Raw genomic sequence first — 17,223 nt, 5'->3', positions numbered from 1 at the left:
CCTTGGTGAGTGTCTGGGGCCTGGCCTGGGCAAAGCAGGATTTCACATTCAAAAGAGACTTTACTTTGAAGTAGGCCTACTTCAAAGGAGAAATTGGGTATAAGAAGGGCACCCAAAACCACAGACTTTAGAACACTTCTGGAAACAAGAGGAACCTCTGCCTGGAGAAGAGCTGAAGAGCTGAGGAGAAGTGCTACCCTGCCTGTGACTGTGCTTTGTGGAGCTATCCTGCAGTTGCTGCTTCTGCCAGAGTAAGAGGGCAAAGACTGGTCTTTGTGTGCCTTCCGTCTTGTGAAGAAATCTCCAAGGGCTTAATTTAGAGCTTGCCTCCTGTTGTTTGAAGTCTCAGGGACAGCAAAGACTTCTCTCTGCCAGCACCTGGAGTCTCTGGAGAGACTCCTTCTCTGACAAATGGTGTCCTATCCAGTCCCTGGGCCCTTGAAAGGAAATCTGGTAGAAATCCAAGGAAATCGACTTCGGACGACTTCGGACCGACGCTGGTGGCTGAATCCGGTGACGCCACCTGCAACCGACTCCGTGATCTTCGCTGGAACGCGGTGACCTTCGCAGCCCGACGCCGCTGCAGCCCTGCTGAAGTCCGCGACTCCGTAGAAGTCGACGCACCATGTCGTGACCGACGCTGCTCGAAGTGCGCGGATTCAGCGTTTCACAAAAACGCCCCGATCCTCAACTTTGCGCATAGGCCTGTTTTCACTCTTCACCAAAGGTAGTGTACGTTGGGGTCTACGCAACTCCGTGTCCGGCACCACTCGTGTCGGCTTGTTGGGAATGAATCCGTCACGACGCCGTGTTAACACCTCATTGAAGCCTTTTGTGTTTCTAAGCACTATTTTTGAGTTTACTCTTTAAAAATTCATAACTTGACTTGTGTATGTCGGATGTTTGTCGTTTTGGTCTTGTTTTGTTTAGATAAATATTTCCTATTTTTCTAAACTGGTGTTGTGTCATTTTGTAGTGTTTTCATTAAGTTACTGCGTGTGTTGGTACAAATACTTTTCACCTAGCACTCTGAAGGTAAGCCTACTGCTCTGCCAAGCTACCAAGGGGGTAAGCAGGGGTTAGCTGAGGGTGATTCTTTTTTACCATGACTAGAGTGAGGGTCCTTGCTTGAACAGGGGGTAACCTGACTGTCAACCAAAGACCCATTTCGAACACTGCACAACAGCCACGCACAGTAAAATATGGCTAAAACATATTGACAAAGACAATAGCTCTCGTAGGCGGGAACTATTGGCTTTGGCAATACTTGTTAGGTATCTGTGAATATGTGAGCAGGGAAAGTGGCAGAGGAGGAGGCTGCCTCTTAGTCCTTGTTTGTATGTATACATGTATTTATGTTTTAGTCGTAATTCTTTTCTATTACGTGGTACTGGCGAAACACCTAGCTTTCTCCAGGCTAGACTTTAAAAAATGGCGCATTACCACCTCAACCACCTTTCTGCACTAACTTTAAAGGGCGGGGACAAGGAAGACAAAGCCATGGTTACAATACCAGGCATGAGGATTCCAGAAGTAGCTGAGTTTTAGCCGTACTCCCAGTGCATAGGGTTAATTATTTTCTTGGACGTCTTGACAGCCACAAACCTCAAAATAAAAAAGGCAAAGACATAAAAAGCATAATTACATGAAATAGCAGAAAATGACTCTCTGAAGCTTTCCAAACTGAAAGTTTAAGTGGAAGCAGGAGGGATGGTTAAGCTGCCATCAACCTTTTGGCGGAAGTGGCGACGGAGAAAGCCAGGGCTCTGAAGGGAAGGATACCCGAACACACAGCCAGGGTCTCTGTGCTCTCTTATGATTGATTTCCTTTGAGGTTTCTCGAACTGAGCTTTATGAAAGGGAATGTTTAGCCAAGATTCGGAACTTTTAATTTTGCATTTTAGGAACCAAACTCAGAATTTGCTATTCTTATGAGTTAAATGCATGCGTAGAGCAGATTCGGGACACAAGAAGCTGCCTTTGTACTTCCATATGGTATACAAAGCAGGCACACTTTATTGCAGCAAGAGGTGTCTGGATAGTACTTTTTAGGAACCAGGTCAGGGACACTCACCAATGTTTGCTTGGTCCATATTTTATACATTTCAGTGGTTAGGCTTCTCCCATGTGATTGCTTCAATCAGATTTTCTGAATTGTGGCTGAGCGGTAGATGTATGCTGGTATTCACATGAGAAACATGCCCTGCAATCGGACTTTTAAAAAAGTGCTGCTTCATGTGTTATTAACCCCACAGTGCCACCCCTCCCGGCAGCCCTGCGCGTTTCGTGATTACTACATTTAAGGACCTACAGCACTGACAGAACCATGGAGTTCAGCAATCAAGAGATATGGATCCTGGTCCCCAGTACCCAGAGGATGCTGCGATTGCCAAACTCCGGAAAGAAATGGGCCCAGGATCTCAAGAAGTATTGTTGGGATCTATATGGAAGTTAAGCTGTTACCGAGGGGCCCAGGATCACAAAAAACAACAACTGGTGAGAGTTGTGTGGAAATTGGGTAGGCTGACAGCGGCAACAATGATAATCCAGAGAATGGAAGAAATCGATATTATTTTATATTGTGGTGATGTGAGGCGATCTGGGATTCATACCAATGTAAGGCGTTGAATTTGTTTTTGTAGATTTAAGAGCATGTTTGCTGCTCTGTCCAGTTACTACTGTTCAGCTTTCATTTGTGAGTCAGATTATATCCGTTGGGAACAGGCACATTTCAGTTGCACAAATGTGTTTTTTGATTTTGCTTCAGGTGCTTTTGGTTATGCTTGTTTTCCTGGCTTCTGCTGAGAGGATGCTTTCAACATCTTTCAGGTCTATGTGATGCATGACCCGGAAAGTGATGTCAGACTCCTTTCATCATGACCTGTGCAAATGAAAGAATGAGAAGAAATGTTTAACTGGCCCAATTCCCACCTGAACTTAACCACTTCGCTGCCAGGCCTTTTCCCCCTCCTGTGCCAGGCCTTTTTTTGCCTATTTGGGGCAGTTCGCGCTTAGGCCAGCATAACTTTTTGTCCACATAAGCTAACCAAGCCAAATTTGCGTCCTTTTTTTCCAACATCCTAGGGATTCTGGAGGTACCCAGACTTTGTGGGTTCCCCTGAAAGAGGCCAAGAAATTGGCCAAAATACAGGGAAAATTTTGTTTTTTTCAAAAAAATTGGAAAAAGTGGCTGCAGAAGAAGGCTTGTGGTTTTTCCCCTGAAAATGGCATCAACAAAGGGTTTGCGGTGCTAAACTCAGCAGCTTCCCAGCTTTCAGGAACAGGCAGACTTGAATCCGAAAACCCAATTTTTCAACACAATTTTGGCATTTTACTGGGGCATACCCCATTTGTGCAATTTTTTGTGCTTTCAGCCTCCTTCCAGTCAGTGACAGGAATGGTCATGAAACCAATGCTGGATCCCAGAAACCTAAACATTTCTGAAAAGTAGACAAAATTCTGAATTCAGCAAGGGGTCATTTGTGTAGATCCTACAAGGGTTTCCTACAGAAAATAACAGCTGAAAAAGAAAAATATTGAAATTGAGGTGAAAAAAACATCAATTTTTCTCTACTTTTTACTCTGTAACTTTTCCCTGCAATGTCAGATTATCGAAAGCAATATACCGTTACGTCTGCTGGACTCCTCTGGTTGCAGGGATATATAGGGTTTGTAGGTTCATCAAGAACCCGAGGAACCCAGAGCCAATAAATGAGCTGCACCCTGCAGTGCGTTTTCATTCTATACCGGGTATACAGTAATTCATTTGCTGAAATATAAGGAGTAAAAAATAGCTATCAAGAAAACCTTTGCATTTCCAAAAAGGGCACAAGATAAGGTGTTGAGGAGCAGTGGTTATTTGCACATCTCTGAATTCCGGGGTGACCATAGTAGCACGTGAATTACATGGAATTTCTCAAATAGATGTCTTTTTTACAAACACCCCTATATTTGGAAGGAATAAATGTAGAGAAAGACAAGCGGCAATAACACTTGTTTTGCTATTCTATGTTCCCCCAAGTCTCCCGATAAAAATGATACCTCACTTGTTTGGGTAGGCCTAGCGCCCGCGACAGGATATGCCCCAAAACACAACGTGGACACATCACAGAAAACAGAGCTGTTTTTAGCAAAGTGACTACCTGTAGATTTTGGCCTCTAGCTCAGCCGCCACCTAGGGAAACCTACCAAACCTGTGCATTTCTGAAAACTAGAGACCTAGGGGAATCCAAGGAGGGGTGACTTGTGTGGCTCGGACCAGGTTCTGTTACCCAGAATCCTTTGCAAACCTCAAAATTTGGCTAAAAAAACACATGTTCCTCACATTTCTGTGGCAGAAAGTTCTGGAATCTGAGAGGAGCGACAAATTTCCTTCCACCCAGCATTCCCCCACGTCTCCCGATAAAAATGATACCTCACTTGTGTGGGTAGGCCTAGCGCCCGCGACAGGATATGCCCCAAAACACAACCTGGACACATCACAGAAAACAGAGCTGTTTTTAGCAAAGTGACTACCTGTAGATTTTGGCCTCTAGCTCAGCCGCCACCTAGGGAAACCTACCAAACCTGTGCATTTCTGAAAACTAGAGACCTAGGGGAATCCAAGGAGGGGTGACTTGTGTGGCTCGGACCAGGTTCGGTTACCCAGAATCCTTTGCAAACCTCAAAATTTGGCTAAAAAAACACATGTTCCTCACATTTCTGTGGCAGAAAGTTCTGGAATCTGAGAGGAGCCACAAATTCCCTTCCACCTAGCGTTCCCCCACGTCTCCCGATAAAAATGATACCTCACTTGTGTGGGTAGGCCTAGCGCCCGCGACAGGATATGCCCCAAAACACAACGTGGACATATCACAGAAAACAGAGCTGTTTTTAGCAAAGTGACTACCTGTAGATTTTGGCCTCTAGCTCAGCCGCCACCTAGGGAAACCTACCAAACCTGTGCATTTCTGAAAACTAGAGACCTAGGGGGATCCACGGAGGGGTGACTTGCGGGGCTCGGACCAGGTTCTGTTACCCAGAATCCTTTGCAAACCTCAAAATTTGGCTAAAAAAACACATGTTCTTCACATTTCTGTGGCAGAAAGTTCTGGAATCTGAGAGGAGCCACAAATTTCCTTCCACCCAGCGTTCCCCCACGTCTCCCGATAAAAATGATACCTCACTTGTGTGGGTAGGCCTAGCGCCCGCGACAGGATATGCCCCAAAACACAACGTGGACATATCACAGAAAACAGAGCTGTTTTTAGCAAAGTGACTACCTGTAGATTTTGGCCTCTAGCTCAGCCGCCACCTAGGGAAACCTACCAAATCTATGCATTTCTGAAAACTAGAGACCTAGGGGAATCCAAGGAGGGGTGACTTGTGTGGCTCGGACCAGGTTCTGTTACCCAGAATCCTTTGCAAACCTCAAAATTTGGCTAAAAAAACACATGTTCCTCATATTTCTGTGGCAGAAAGTTCTGGAATCTGAGAGGAGCCACAAATTTCCTTCCACCCAGCGTTCCCCCACGTCTCCCGATAAAAATGATACCTCACTTGTGTGGGTAGGCCTAGCGCCCGCGACAGGATATGCCCCAAAACACAACGTGGACATATCACAGAAAACAGAGCTGTTTTTAGCAAAGTGACTACCTGTAGATTTTGGCCTCTAGCTCAGCCAGCACCTAGGGAAACCTACCAAACCTGTGCATTTCTGAAAACTAGAGACCTAGGGGAATCCAAGGAGGGGTGACTTGCGGGGCTCGGACCAGGTTCTGTTACCCAGAATCCTTTGCAAACCTCAAAATGTGGCTAAAAAAACACATGTCCCTCACATTTCTGTGGCAGAAAGTTCTGGAATCTGAGAGGAGCTACAAATTTCCTTCCACCCAGCGTTCCCCCAAGTCTCCCGATAAAAATGATACCTCACTTGCGTGGGTAGGCCTAGCGCCGGCGACAGGAAACACCCCAAAGCGCAACGTGGACACATCCTAAATTTTGGAAAAAAACAGAGGTGTTTTTTGCGAAGTGCCTACCTGTAGATTTTGGCCTCTAGCTCAGCCGGCACCTAGGGAAAGCTACCAAACCTGTGCATTTCTGAAAACTAGAGACCTAGGGGAATCCAAGGAGGGGTGACTTGCGGGGCTCGGACCAGGTTCTGTTACCCAGAATCCTTTGCAAACCTCAAAATTTGGCTAAAAATACACATGTTACTCACATTTCTGTGGCAGAAAGTTCTGGAATCTGAGAGGAGCTACAAATTTCCTTCCACCCAGCGTTCCCCCAAGTCTCCCGATAAAAATGATACCTCACTTGCGTGGGTAGGCCTAGCGCCGGCGACAGGAAACACCCCAAAGCGCAACGTGGACACATCCTAAATTTTGGAAAAAAACAGAGGTGTTTTTTGCGAAGTGCCTACCTGTAGATTTTGGCCTCTAGCTCAGCCGGCACCTAGGGAAACCTACCAAACCTGTGCATTTCTGAAAACTAGAGACCTAGGGGAATCCAAGGAGGGGTGACTTGCGGGGCTCGGACCAGGTTCTGTTACCCAGAATCCTTTGCAAACCTCAACATTTGGCTAAAAATACACATGTTACTCACATTTCTGTGGCAGAAAGTTCTGGAATCTGAGAGGAGCCACAAATTTCCTTCTACCCAGCGTTCCCCCAAGTCTCCCGATAAAAATGATACATCACTTGTGTGGGTAGGACTAGCGCCCACGAAAGGAAAGGGCCCAAAACACAACGTGGACACATCACATTTTTTTATAAAAAGCAGTGCCTACCTGTGGATTTTGGCCTGTAGCTCAGCCGACACCTGAGGAAACCTAGCAAACCAGTGCATTTTTGAAAACTAGAAACCCAGGGGAATCCAAGATGGGGTGACTTGCGGGGCTCTGACCAGGTTATGTTACCCAGAATCCTTTGCAAACATCAAAATTTGGCCCAAAAAACACTTTTTCCTCTCATTTCGGTGACAGAAAGTTCTGGAATCTGAGAGGAGCCACAAATTTCCTTCCACCCAGCGTTCCCCTAAGTCTCTCGATAAAAATGGTACATCACTTCTGTGGGTAGGCCTAGCGCCCACAAAAGGAAATGGCCCAAAACACAACGTGGACACAACATATTTTTTCACAGAAAACAGAGGTGTTTTTTGCAAGGTGCCTACCTGTGGTGTTTGGCCTGTAGCTCAGCCGGCCCCAGGGGGGGGGGCAGAAATGCCCTAAAATAAATTTGCCCCCCCAACCCCCACCCTCCCCCGCCGGGAGCGACCCTTGCCTACGGGGTCGCTCCCCCTGCGTGACATTGGCACCAAAAAAACAATCCCCGGTGCCTAGTGGTTTCTGCCCCCTTGGGGGCAGGTTGACCTAAACTCAGCCAATCTGCCCCCAAGGGGGGCAGAAATGGCCTAAATACAATTTGTCCCCCAGGGGAGCGACTTTTGCCTGATGGGTCGCTCCCCATCTCTAAAAAAAAAAACGAAGAAAAAAAAGAAAAATTCCCCTGGCGCCTAGAGGTTTCTGCCCCCCCCCGGGGGCAGAAATGGCCTAAAATAAATTTGCCCCCCCAACCCCCACCCTCCCCCGCCGGGAGCGACCCTTGCCTACGGGGTCGCTCCCCCTGCGTCACATTGGCGCCAAAAAACAAATCCCCGGTGCCTAGTGGTTTCTGCCCCCTTGGGGGCAGATTGACCTAAAATTGGCCAATCTGCCCCCAGGGGGGCAGAAATGGTCTAAATACAATTTGCCCCCCCCAGGGGAGCGACCCTTGCCTGATGGGTCGCTCCCCATCTCTAAAAAAAGAAACAACAACAAAAAAAAACACAAAAAAAAAATTGCCCTGGCGCCTAGAGTGTTCTGCCCCCCCCGGGGGCAGTTTGGCCTAATAATAGGCCGATCTGTCCCCCGGGGGGGCAGAAATGGCCTAAAATAAATTTGCCCCCTCAACCCCCACACCCCCCCCGGGAGCGACCCTTGCCTACGGGGTCGCTCCCCCTGCGTGACATTGGCGCCAAAAAACAAATCCCCGGTGCCTAGTGGTTTCTGCCCCCTTGGGGGCAGATTGACCTAAAATTGGCCAATCTGCCCCCAGGGGGGCAGAAATGGTCTAAATACAATTTGACCCCCAGGGGAGCGACCCTTGCCTGATGGGTCGCTCCCCATCTCTAAAAAAAGAAACCACAAAAAAAAACCACACAAAAAAAAATTGCCCTGGCGCCTAGAGTGTTCTGCCCCCCCCCGGGGGCAGTTCGGCCTAATAATAGGCCGATCTGTCCCCCGGGGGGGCAGAAATGGCCTAAAATAAATTTGCCCCCCAACCCCCACCCCCCCCCCCCCCCGGGAGCGACCCTTGCCTACGGGGTCGCCCCCCCTGCGTGACATTGGTGCCAAAAAACAAATCCCCGGTGCCTAGTGGTTTCTGCCCCCTTGGGGGCAGATTGACCTAAAATTGGCCAATCTGCCCCCAGGGGGGCAGAAATGGTCTAAATACAATTTGCCCCCCCAGGGGAGCGACCCTTGCCTGATGGGTCGCTCCCCATCTCTAAAAAAAGAAACAACAAAAAAAAAACACACAAAAAAAAAATTGCCCTGGCGCCTAGAGTGTTCTGCCCCCCCCCCGGGGGCAGTTCGGCCTAATAATAGGCCGATCTGCCCCCAGGGGGGGCAGAAATGGCCTAAAATAAATTGCCCTCCCCCCCAGGGAGCGACCCTTGCCTAAGGGGTCGCTCCCTTTGCGTGAAATTCACGCAAAGAAAAAACTCCCTGGTGTCTAGTGGTTTCTACCCCCCTTGGGGGCAGATTGGCCTCATCAAAATAGGCCAATCTGCCCCCAAGGGAGGCAGAAATGGCCAAAATATAATTTTCCCCCAAGGGGAGCGACCCTTGCCTAAGGGGTCGCTCCCCACCCAAAAAAAAAAAAATGAAAAAAAAAAAAAAAAAAGGTCCCTGGTGCCTAGAGGTTTCTGCTCCCCCTGGGGGCAGATCGGCCTACTATTAGGCCGATCTGCCCCCAGGGGGGGCAGAAAAGGCCTTCCCGAAAATATGCCCCCCCTGGGAGCGACCCTTGCCCAAGGGGTCGCTCCCTTTTGTCAATAACAATAATAAAAATAAAAAAAAAACTGGTGTCTAGTGGTTTCTACCCCCCTTGGGGGCAGATTGGCCTCATCAAAATAGGCCAATCTGCCCCCAAGGGGGGCAGAAATGGTCTAAATACAATTTGCCCCCCCAGGGGAGCGACCCTTGCCTGATGGGTCGCTCCCCATCTCTAAAAAAAGAAACAACAAAAAAAAAACACACAAAAAAAAAATTGCCCTGGCGCCTAGAGTGTTCTGCCCCCCCCCGGGGGCAGTTTGGCCTAATAATAGGCCGATCTGTCCCCCGGGGGGGCAGAAATGGCCTAAAATAAATTTGCCCCCTCAACCCCCACCCCCCCCCCCCGGGAGCGACCCTTGCCTACGGGGTCGCTCCCCCTGCGTGACATTGGCGCCAAAAAACAAATCCCCGGTGCCTAGTGGTTTCTGCCCCCTTGGGGGCAGATTGACCTAAAATTGGCCAATCTGCCCCCAGGGGGGCAGAAATGGTCTAAATACAATTTGACCCCCAGGGGAGCGACCCTTGCCTGATGGGTCGCTCCCCATCTCTAAAAAAAGAAACAACAAAAAAAAACCACACAAAAAAAAAATTGCCCTGGCGCCTAGAGTGTTCTGCCCCCCCCCGGGGGCAGTTCGGCCTAATAATAGGCCGATCTGTCCCCCGGGGGGGCAGAAATGGCCTAAAATAAATTTGCCCCCCAACCCCCACCCCCCCCCCCCCCGGGAGCGACCCTTGCCTACGGGGTCGCCCCCCCTGCGTGACATTGGTGCCAAAAAACAAATCCCCGGTGCCTAGTGGTTTCTGCCCCCTTGGGGGCAGATTGACCTAAAATTGGCCAATCTGCCCCCAGGGGGGCAGAAATGGTCTAAATACAATTTGCCCCCCCAGGGGAGCGACCCTTGCCTGATGGGTCGCTCCCCATCTCTAAAAAAAGAAACAACAAAAAAAAAACACACAAAAAAAAAATTGCCCTGGCGCCTAGAGTGTTCTGCCCCCCCCCCGGGGGCAGTTCGGCCTAATAATAGGCCGATCTGCCCCCAGGGGGGGCAGAAATGGCCTAAAATAAATTGCCCTCCCCCCCAGGGAGCGACCCTTGCCTAAGGGGTCGCTCCCTTTGCGTGAAATTCACGCAAAGAAAAAACTCCCTGGTGTCTAGTGGTTTCTACCCCCCTTGGGGGCAGATTGGCCTCATCAAAATAGGCCAATCTGCCCCCAAGGGAGGCAGAAATGGCCAAAATATAATTTTCCCCCAAGGGGAGCGACCCTTGCCTAAGGGGTCGCTCCCCACCCAAAAAAAAAAAAATGAAAAAAAAAAAAAAAAAAGGTCCCTGGTGCCTAGAGGTTTCTGCTCCCCCTGGGGGCAGATCGGCCTACTATTAGGCCGATCTGCCCCCAGGGGGGGCAGAAAAGGCCTTCCCGAAAATATGCCCCCCCTGGGAGCGACCCTTGCCCAAGGGGTCGCTCCCTTTTGTCAATAACAATAATAAAAATAAAAAAAAACCTGGTGTCTAGTGGTTTCTACCCCCCTTGGGGGCAGATTGGCCTCATCAAAATAGGCCAATCTGCCCCCAAGGGGGGCAGAAATGGTCTAAATACAATTTGCCCCCCCAGGGGAGCGACCCTTGCCTGATGGGTCGCTCCCCATCTCTAAAAAAAGAAACAACAAAAAAAAAACACACAAAAAAAAAATTGCCCTGGCGCCTAGAGTGTTCTGCCCCCCCCCCCGGGGGCAGTTCGGCCTAATAATAGGCCGATCTGCCCCCAGGGGGGGCAGAAATGGCCTAAAATAAATTGCCCTCCCCCCCAGGGAGCGACCCTTGCCTAAGGGGTCGCTCCCTTTGCGTGAAATTCACGCAAAGAAAAAACTCCCTGGTGTCTAGTGGTTTCTACCCCCCTTGGGGGCAGATTGGCCTCATCAAAATAGGCCAATCTGCCCCCAAGGGAGGCAGAAATGGCCAAAATATAATTTTCCCCCAAGGGGAGCGACCCTTGCCTAAGGGGTCGCTCCCCACCCAAAAAAAAAAAAATGAAAAAAAAAAACAAAAAAAGGTCCCTGGTGCCTAGAGGTTTCTGCTCCCCCTGGGGGCAGATCGGCCTACTATTAGGCCGATCTGCCCCCAGGGGGGGCAGAAAAGGCCTTCCCGAAAATATGCCCCCCCTGGGAGCGACCCTTGCCCAAGGGGTCGCTCCCTTTTGTCAATAACAATAATAAAAATAAAAAAAACCCTGGTGTCTAGTGGTTTCTACCCCCCTTGGGGGCAGATTGGCCTCATCAAAATAGGCCAATCTGCCCCCAAGGGGGGCAGAAATGGCCAAAATATAATTTTCCCCCAAGGGGAGCGACCCTTGCCTAAGGGGTCGCTCCCCACCTCAATAAAAAAAAATGAACCAAAAAAAAAAAAAAAAAAAAAAATGGTCCCTGGTGCCTAGAGGTTTCTGCCCCCCCTGGGGGCAGATCGGCCTAGTAAGGCCGATCTGCCCCCAGGGGGGGCAGAAAAGGCCTTTTCAAAAAAATGCCCCCCCTGGGAGCGACCCTTGCCCAAGGGGTCGCTCCCTTTTGTCAATTTCAATGAAGAAAAAAAAAATCCCTGGTGTCTAGTGGGGTTTCAAAAGCCGGATTGCAAGCAATCCGGCTTTTGAAACCCTCGGAGGGACTTCAAAGGGAAGGAAATACTTTTCCTTCCCTTTGAAGCCCCTCCGGGCCTCCCAAGTGATTGAAAAAGAAATGCTTTTGCATTTCTTTTTCAATCGCGCTGGAAGCAGAGCTTCCAGCGCGACTAGGGAGGCCCCTGTGACAAATCAGCGCACGCTCGCGTGCTGACGTCACAGGGGGGGGTGGGGGGGTCGGGGGTGGAAGGGGAAGGGATTCCCCGGTCAGCCCTGACCTGGGGGGGTGGGGGGGCGTCCCTCGGGAGGAGCGCTAGCGCTTCTCCCGAGGGAAGCATTCAGGACGTAATGGTTACGTCCATGGCGCCACACGGGCGCTGCCATGGACGTAACCATTACGTCCGTGGCGGGGAAGGGGTTAAAGGCTGTGTTTTTAGGTTGAGCATAGCAGCGCACAAGCGCTGCTTTTCCAACGTGTTGGTATCTATGTGGGCTTTTAACCACTCCCATCACTTTCACTGGCTTGTGGGGGTGCCGTTCAAAAATCCTTTGATGATATTGGTAAATGCTTTACAGTTGTCCTGGCTTGGGGTAGTTTTGTTTCCTCTGAGGGGACTGACCCTGTTATAATTGCATGTTTGCCGATATGTTTGACTGCAAGAGAACTTCTTTTTCCTTTTGTGTCTCTCCTGCGCACTCATGCTCATGGTGGCCCTGGCGCTTTGTACTGAACTGCTTATGCCAACTGTTTTACTTTACATTTTCAATTTATGTGGCAAGAAAGTTCGGTTAGGAATTTACAACGTTAATAGCTCTATCCCGAGCAAATGCGAGACCCATTGCATTGCAAATGCTTGTTTTGGAAGTCTTATCTGTAGATGTGTCTCACGTGATCTTAAGTTTTGTGTAACTTAGGATGCCTTGCTGGCTTATTTGTGGTTGTTTCATTTGTTCAGTGTGTGGATGTTCCCTTTTTGTTTTATACGGAAGGAAGTGTGTAGTATCCTGCCTGTCTGTATATCTAGTGCTGTCATAGATTTCAAAGGTGATAAAAGTTCCTTGCAGTCAGTTAGCCAGTGTCACCAGGGCTGAGCTGTAAGTTACACCTGCTCCTGGTGGGGCCATTTTTGTATCTATCATACTTGGAATAAACCTCCTAACAAAGCTACATGTCTCCGCATTATTACTCCTCATCTTGCATTACAGCATCCTGTACTTTAAAACTTATGGCCTTTGACAGCGGATGGATGCACTATCCCATGCGGTAATGCTGCTGCTCAGATTAGTGCACAAACGTTTGAAAATGTATGTCGGTCAACAGATGCTGTTGGTCAAAGGCGTCATTTTGAGGTAGTACATGGCCCAAGCACTGTCCCGCAGTGAATGGATGACGTCACTTCTGGTTACATCGGTCTGAGGTGGAAGACACACTGTTGATTGTGTATCCACTTGCCAATCTGACTGAGGTTTGGAAAACCTTGAAATTGCACTTTGCTAGTGCTTAGTTTGTGTACCTACCATTTGTTCTCCATGTTGTACTCTGTTGAAGCAGCTGAATTGAAGTAGTTTGGATGATTGAGCGCTGGAAAGTGGCCTAGCTACCCCCCCCGGATTCATTTACATACATGCATTTTTTTCAGTAAGCGACATTTGATAGATATTTAGCCCAGTAAGGTTAGCGCGTGGTGTTTTTTTTTTTTTACCTTAGACCTTTTCTTTTGACTATTATTTTGAGCTACTCTGGTGCCGTAACCAGTCATTCATTTTGAACTACATTGGTTAAGAAAGGAAGCAAACCTTCTAGAATTTGGTTCGGAAAAACATTTTGCACTTTGAACCTGTGAATGGAAATATGTTTTTAATATGGTGTATGTTTGGTGAATTCTCTATGTCAGTCAGGTAAACTGGACCTACTTACATTATCACTTATGGTGTGATCTTTTGTGATTCATGACACTCACCAGAATTATACATATATATTACAGATTGCAGACAACCTCCTCTCTGTATGCCATACAATCAGTGAGGAAGTCGAAGATCCATAACTTGACATTTCTATCAGCAACTGATGCACTGGTATCAACGCGTTGTAGGAAAGTACCATCTTGCCTGGCAAGATACCCCCATTTTTACTTGTGTGTCAGTTTGTTTTTGCCTGTCTCACTGGGATCCTGCTAGCCAGGACCCCAGTGCTCATAGTTGTGGCCTGAATGTGTGTTCCCTGTGTAGTGACGAACTGTGTCACTTAGGCTCTGCTAATCAGAACCTCAGTGCTTATGCTCTCTCTGCCTTTAAAATTGTCACTGCAGGCTAGTGACCATTTTTACCAATTCTAATTGGCACACTGGAACACCCCTATAATTCCCTATTACATGGTATCTAGGTACCCAGGGTATTGGGGTTCCAGGAGATCCCTATGGGCTGCAGCATTTCTTTTGCCACCCATAGGGAGCTCAGACCAATATTACACAGGACTGCCACTGCAGCCTGAGTGAAATAATGTCCAGTTATTTCACAGCCATTTTACACTGCACTTAAGTAACTTATAAGTCACCTATATGTCTAACCCTCACTTGGTGAAGGTTAGGTGCAACTTTACTAAGTGTGAGGGCACCCTGGCACTAGCCAACGTGCCCCCACATAGTTCAGGGTAATTTCCCCAGACTTTGTGAGTGCGGGAACACCATTACACGTGTGCACTACATATAGGTCAATACCTATATGTAGCTTCACAATGGTAATCCCGAATATGGCCATGTAACATGTCTAAGATCATAGAATTGTCCCCCATGCCAAATCTGCATGAACCCCGGGTACTGCCAAACCAGCTCTCTGGGAATTTCACTGCAGCTGCTGCTGCTGCCAACCCACAGACAGGCTTCCGCCCTCCTGGGGTCTGGGCAGCCCAGTCCCAGGAAGGCAGAACAAAGGATTTCCTCTGAGAGAGGGCGTTACACTCTCTCCCTTTGGAAATAGCTGTTAATGGCCTGAAAGGAGTAGCCTCTCCTGGCCTCTGGGAATGCTTTGAGGTACAGATGGTGCCCTCCTTGCATAAGCCAGTCTACACCGGTTCAGGGATCCCCCAGCCCCTGCTCTGGTGCAAAACTGGACAAAGGGTCTCTCCTGTGGGCTTCTCTTCAAGAGCTCACCAGAGCTCTGCATCTCCCTCTTTGACTTCTGCCAAGGATCGACCGCTGACTGCTCCAGGACGCCTGCAAAACTGCAATAAAGTAGCAAGAAGACTACCAGTGACATTGTAGCGCCTAATCCTGCCAGCCTCCTCGACTGTTTCCTGGTGGTGCATGCTCTGGGGGCTGTCTGCCTTCACCCTGCACTGGAAGCCAAGAAGAAATCTCCTGTGGGTCGACGGAATCTTCCCCCTGCTAACGCAGGCACCAAACTTCTGCTTCACCAGTCCTCTGGGTCCACTCTCATCGTGACGAGCATGGTCCCTGGAACACAGGAGCTAGATCCAAGTGACCCCGACAGTCCAGTGGTCCATCTGTCCAAATTTGGTGGAGGTAAGTCCTTGCTGCCCCACGCCAGATGGTAATCCTGTCTACTGCGTGAACTGCAGCTGCTAGGGCTTCTGTGCATTTTTGCAAGGAATCCTTCGTGCACAGCCCAGGTCCCCAGCACTCCGTCTTGCATTGTTCAACTCGCTGAGTTGACCACCAGCTTTGTGGGACCCTCCTTTGTAGTGTTGAGATGACCCCATGCTCAGTTTTCTTGTACCTGTGTTCAAGTACTTCTGTGGGTGCTGCCTGCTTCTGCATGGGCTCTCTGTTTTGCTAGGTGCTCCCTCTGTCTCCTCCTCCAAGTGGCGACCTCCTGGTCCTTCCTGGGCCCGAGCAGCACCCTTTTTCTTCAACTGCAACCTTTGCAGCTAGCAAGGCTTGTTTGCAGTCTTTCTGTGTGGAAATAACTCTGCACCCTCCAGCACACCGTGGGACATCTTCTGTGCAAAGGAGAAGTTCCTGGCATCTTCAGTTGTTGCAGAATCCTCAGCTTCTTCCACCCGGAGGCAGCCATTTTGCACCTTCATCCAGGGCTTAGTGGGCTCCTGTCCCCCCTGGACACTTTCGTGACTCTTGGACTTGGTGCCCTTCCTTTACAGGTCCTTAGGTCCAGGAATCCGTCTTCAGTGCTTTGCAGTCTGTTGTGGTCCTTGCAGAATCTCCTATCACGACTTTAGTGTGTTTCTGGGGAAGTAGGGTAACTTTACTCCTACTTTTCAGGGTCTTGGGGTGGGGTATCTTGGACACCCTTGGTGTTGTCTTACACTCCCAGCGACCCTCTACACACTACACTAGGCTTGGGGTCCCTAAGTTGTTCACATTCCACTTTCTTAGTATGGTTTGTGTTTCCCCTAGGCCTATTGTATTTTAGTTTTTGCACTACTTTTCTAACTGTTTACTTACCTGATTTTGGTTTGTGTGTATATTTTGTGTATTTTACTTACTCCTCAGGGAGTATATCCTCTGGATATTTTTGGCACATTGTCACTAAAATAAAGTACCTTTATTTTTAGTAACTCTGAGTATTGTGATTCTTATCATTTAGTGCTATATGATATAAGTGGTATAGTAGGAGCTTTGCATGTTTCCTAGTTCAGCCTAAGCTGCTCTGCTATAGCTACCTCTATCAGCCTAAGCTGTTAGAACACTACTAATTTACTAATAAGGGATAACTGGACCTGGCACAAGGTGTAAGTACCATCAGGTACCCACTGTAAGCCAGGCCAGCCTCGTACATTGGTGGTGCAGCGGTGGGAAAAGTACTTGTAACTGCTGTAACACTTTGTCATTGGTGCTTTTCATAAGAAAAGCATATTCCAAATACTTAAAAATATACACAGTTAACCTAAACAGTTTACCTCTCTTTCTAAAAACTTTCTAAAAAGTTTCTAAAAAGTTTTCAAAAGTTTTGAAAAAGTTTGAAAAGTTTTTCTCTTTTCTTTAAAAGTTCTAAAAACATTTTTCTCTCTGTCCTAAACCCTTTCTTACAACTATGTCTGCAGTAGAGCTCACTCCCACAGTTGTTCAGGCAACCTATGGTAGTTTAAACTGTAAAAGTTTGAGGGTTTTCTGCATAGAAAGAGGTTTAAGCATTGGTAAGAACCCTACCAAAGATCTTCTCCATAGCCTTCTCCTAGAAAGTGACCAGAACCAGTCTGGCCCATCCCAGGATCAGGAGGTAGAGGAGGGGGGTACCCAGCAAGAATCAGGGGACGGCCCTGAGGACTCTGGGGAGGGTTCATCCAAAGACCTGTCAGCTAACAGGCCACCTAGTGAAGCTGGTAGTGGGAGTGGGTCACACATCAGTAGGGCACCTTTCACTGCAAAAGGCCAAGTAACTGGAGTCCAGCCAGTTAGAGACAGGTCCACTTCTGCCAATTCCCACATTTTCTCTGTGTCTCAGAATTCCCAAGCATCCCACCCTGAGAATGGCACCCTAGATAGGGAACTCAGAAAGCTGAGGTTGGAAGAGGCCAGACTGAAGCTGAGACAGCAACAGTTGGCCTTAGACAGGGAATCTCTAGA

This window comes from Pleurodeles waltl, chromosome 3_1, assembly GCF_031143425.1.
Source record: "Pleurodeles waltl isolate 20211129_DDA chromosome 3_1, aPleWal1.hap1.20221129, whole genome shotgun sequence".
NCBI classification, from domain to species: Eukaryota; Metazoa; Chordata; class Amphibia; order Caudata; family Salamandridae; genus Pleurodeles; species Pleurodeles waltl.
The sequence above is the reverse complement of the archived record's forward strand: the minus strand, read 5'-3'. Positions refer to the sequence as shown.